This window comes from Marmota flaviventris, chromosome 5 (assembly GCF_047511675.1).
Source record: "Marmota flaviventris isolate mMarFla1 chromosome 5, mMarFla1.hap1, whole genome shotgun sequence".
NCBI lineage: Eukaryota > Metazoa > Chordata > Mammalia > Rodentia > Sciuridae > Marmota > Marmota flaviventris.
Window position 1 is genome coordinate 73,924,046 of NC_092502.1, and position 5,000 is coordinate 73,929,045.

Genomic DNA, 5,000 nt, shown 5'->3' on the forward strand with positions numbered 1-5,000 from the left:
GTACAAAGCAATTGGTTTTAATAAAATTATCAAGACGATTCTCCCTCCTTCTTGGCTTTTAGTTTCCTCTGAAAGAAGAATGTGTTGTGTTTTGGTCTCTTACCAAATGCCCTTGATTGACCTCACTCATTTCCAGAATTCACATAGCAACTGTTGCTATATTTTTCTGAAGTAGGATTTTTTTTCTTTCTTTTTTCAACTCTAAAGGCAAAATATAACTGAAAACACAAGTTCAAATGTTCAAAGGAGGTAAAAATGTCCCAAAATCATATAGCCAAGGGAAAACCTCTTTATCTTGAAGATCTTTTTGTTTGCATACAGAATTTATACATACATCATGATTTTATTTTCAAAAGTAAAATTGTCTTAAGCATATTAAATGCAACTTAGTGCTTTTTTTTCTTAGCAACATATTGTGAACATTTTTCATGCCAGTTTATGCATCTCTCTCTCTTCTTTTGCATGTCTGCTTAAGTATTCTGTTTTTTTTTTTTAAAAAAAAATTAGAATTTAATTAATGAGTACCATATTGGTGAACTTTTAAATTATCTACACTCATTCATTATTACAGATAATTCTGCAATGAACATATTTGAATAAATATTCTTTGTTCCCATGTGTGGGTATTGCAATGGGGAAGGAAAGTAAGGTGTCTTAAAAATGAAATCGTAAGGAAAAAGTATGGGTGAAGTTAAGGTTTTCAAACTTTTTGCCAAACTATCCCCCAGAGAGACTGCACTAATTTATAAAACCACCAACAGTAAATGCCAGAGATCAGGAACATTTTCTCAGGCTTCCTACGTATAGGTCCATTGTGCTAAGCCACTGAGATGGTATGATGTGGCATCATGGTATCTCATGACATATGGAGCTTCATCCTTACCCCACACAGTTCACATGGCCACATGAACTCAAGTTAGTAAGCTGCAAAAAGGGCAAATATTTCCATGACCTGGCTCAGCAGTGGGCTCTATTGACTTTTACTCAGAACCTCTGGATCCATTTCACATTACTGGTGAAATTCCAAACCTGACATCTCAGGAAACTTGGTATTTCTAAGGTGGAAGGAGGCCAGAATGGAGGAGGATGTGGTCTATTTCAGCAAACCCAAAGTTTAAACAGTGCTCTTATTTTTCTTCATATTGACCCTTATTAAACATTGTAGTGTATATAGCTTTCAAATGTCCAATACTTGAGATACACACATACATATGAGTGCACACACGTGAACATACGTATAGACACATGGAATCTGTAAAGAACATTCATTCATTCATTCATTCCCCCTCATCCAACAAACACAGAATTTCTTTGTGCCCGGGATATTGCTAGATGCTGCGAGACAGGCAGAGTGGTGAACAAAGCTTGTGTCTAAACTGAATGCTGTGAGCCCATCACTAGGGCCAACCAAGTTGGTTAGTTATACAGAACCATTTTTTTTTCTCTGCCATCCTATTTACATGTCTTCTCTAAAGACATTTTACCTCCTAGAATCATCTTTGAAGATGTTAGAAGCAGCACAGAAAATTACTGTTAGTAGTTCAACAAGCATAGGAGACATGCTATGTTCGAGGCATTAAGCTTAATATTGTAGGAATATAAAGATAAGTAAGACACAGTCTCTGTCCTCAAAGAACTTATCTTGTAAGGAAACTGACAGGCTTAAGACCCTGAATTATAGATACCTAAACACAGTGTTACAACTAAATAGAAATTAAACAGATCAATTCTTCATTAGGCAATGTAGTGAACAGAATAATGATTCCCCCTAAAGTGTACATGCTCTAACCCCTGGAACTGTGAATATGTGAATTTTAATAGTAAAAAGATTGGTAAGTGTGATTAAGGATCTACAGTGGGGAAATTTCTTGGAAATCTAGGTGAGTCCAATGTAATCATAAGACCCCTTTTAAAAGGGAGGCAGGGAGGACAGAGGAGAAGACAATTAATGATAGAAGCAGAGTAGAATTTAAAGATGCTGCCCTGATGCTTTTGAAGATAAGAAAAAGGGCCTTAAGGCAATTCGGTGAAGATGCACTGAAGTAGATGAAAAAAGCAAGGAAATGCATTCTCCTCTAGAGCTTTCCCAAGTAGCATAGACCTGCTGATCCTTTGATTTTAGCCCACTGAAAGCCATTTTGTTGTTGTTGTTGTTTTTACTTCCTTAACTGTAAGACAATAAAAATTTCTTTTCATTTTTAAATCACTACATTGTGGTGGTTTGTTACAGCAGCAATTGAATACAGAGCATTAGTGAATGTTAATTGAGGAGTGGTATTTCAGGGAGAATCTTGATGTATCCCTGGGATTCTGTAGGCAGGAATGAAAAATGGAATTACAGGCAAGAAAGCAGCAAGGGAAAAGGGGCAGATGTGAGAAAGTACAAGGTGTGCAGATTTTAAAAAGCCTGGGAGCCTCTAGAAAAAGGATAAACCTGGATACTGACTCAGTATCCAGGATGGCTTCAGAGTGAGGGGTAAAAGAGATCACTTTTTCTTTCTTTCTTTTTTTTTTTGGTGGTGGTTCTGGGGATTGAACCCAGGGCCTTGTGCATGTGAGAGAAGCACTCTACCAACTGAGCTATATCCCCAGCATCCAGGGTATCTCTTGAACACAGCTTAGGCAAAGGGGAGGAAAAGTGGGGAGGGGACATGGGGGCAGAAAAGACCGAGGAATGAGATGGACATCATTACTTTGGGTACATGAATGAATGACTGCACATATGGTATGATGTTACATTATGTACAACCAGAGAAATGAAAAGTTGTGTTGCAATTGTGTACCATGAATCAAAATGCATTCTGCTGTCATATATACCTAATTAAAATTAATTAATTAATTAATTTTAAAAAATAATTTGAGTCTTAGAGTTTCAACTAGAATTGGGTGAAGAAGAGTGTGGGAAGGACACCCTGGCCAAGGGAAGGGGTGGATGAAAGGGGACAAGAAAATGGCAGCAAGAATGAACAGGGTAATGAGGGGTTTCAAGAAAGAAAGCAGACATGTCTAGGACAGGTTAAGGAGCAGCTCTAATATCTGGCCAAGGAGACTGAACTTTTGTAGGGAAACACTGAAGGAATTTGAGAAGGTCAGTGAGACAATTTGTCACCTGTTTCCTTTTTCTCTGTCGAATGAGTATACAAAGTTATCCCAGTGCCATTTAGCTGCCCCAGGAACTGGCTGATGAGTGAGATGGACAGAAGAAATACCTTCAGGCTTTTGGGGTGCACAGCTCACTTACCTGGATCTGTAATTTTGTTTGACATGCAAAGAACTGACTTGTAAGGTTTTGATGCTAACCTTATAAGACCAAGTCCCTCACCCACTGCTTGCCTCTAAGTAACCATGTGCTTTGGCTTCCTTGTTTGCAAACAGCAGGTCACTGAGCACAGCCTCAATTACTATTTGGTCCAACAGAACAAGCCAGGAGTCCAGAGCCAGGACTGACTGATGCTACTGCTAAGTGGCCAGATGGGAGGCACAGGACACTGTTGGCTGGATGGCATTCTTTAGAACGCGGGTCTTTGCTGAAGATGGGATGAAAAAAAGCAGAAAGTGAGACCACAGAAAGGGACAAAGAGCAAATTATGCTTCGATCATTCATGCAGAGCCACAGCAAAAATGATAAGCAAACAACTTAAAGCATGGAACCAGCCAAAATTTTCACATATTACAAGAGAAACAACTGGGCCTCAAAAAAATTGCTGAGGGTTTCCCTGGTAATTCACATTTATGACCAGAACTCATCTTCAGGTTTCAAAGGACTGACCATATGAGTCATCCATTAAGCAAGACATTTTGAATCAGCCATAGGCTAAGTGCTCATCTAGTTGTGGCCATGACAAATACTGGAGATACATATTTTAAGGGTAACCCTGGGTCACTGTTGAGAGTTCAGTTTGTATATTTTCTTGGAAAATTTTGGAATCCTAGGGCCATATATTTTTTTTTTTTTTTTGAGGCTGGAGATGGGAAATGGATTTTGGCAAGATTTACATTAATTTGGACACAGACAGTGACTTTGACACAGGGCAATTTTTCTCATATCTAAATACATCTATACATATAGACAGTGCGACCTTGAAGATGGTGCTGCTGTGGAGCCTTCCTGGCAGTTTGCACTGAACAATTTCTCATGGTCCTTCCTAGTTTTATGAGTTGATGAACCCAGTAGGTCTCTCCAGATGTCATCTTCAACCAAAGAAGCTAAAGGAGCACCCAAGGTGACACCAGATAACATTGCAGTGTAATAAAAAGAGCTCAAGGAGAGAACGCAGTAAAAAAAATGTTCATTTTAAATCTTTGTTACTTGTATTCTTGATAATTGCCATTTTGACAGGAGATGAAATCTTAGTGTAGTTTTTTTTAATATTTTTTTTAGTTGTAGTTGAACATAATACCTTTACTTATTTATTTATTTTTTTTATTTTATTTTTATGTGGTGCTGAGGACCAAACCCAGTGCCTCACACGTGCTAGGTGAGCAATTCTACTGCTGAGCCACAACCCCAGGCCCCTTAGAGTAGTTTTGATTTGCATTTCTCTAATTGCTATAAATGTTGAACATTTTCTCATATATTTATTGATTGTGTATCTTCTGTGAAGTGTCTGTTCAATTCATTAGTCCATTTATCTACTGGTTTATTTTTTATTTTTATTGTGTGTGTGTGTGTGTGTGTGTGTGTTAAGTTTTTTGAGTTCTTTCTATATCCTGGAGATTAGTGCTACATCTGAGGTGTGTATGGTAAAGACCTTCTCCCATTCTGTAGGCTCTCTCTTCATGTGATTGATTTTTCAACTTTGCTGCAGAGAGGCTTTTAAGTTTGAATCCATCTCATTTATTGATTCTTGATTTTAGTTCTTGCCCTTTAGGAGACTTGTTAAGGAAGTCAGGTCCTAGGCTGACATGATAAGATTTGGGCCTACCTTTTCTTCTATTACGCGCAGTGTATCTTGTCTCACTCTAGTTAGAATGGCAATTTTCAAGAATACAAACAACAA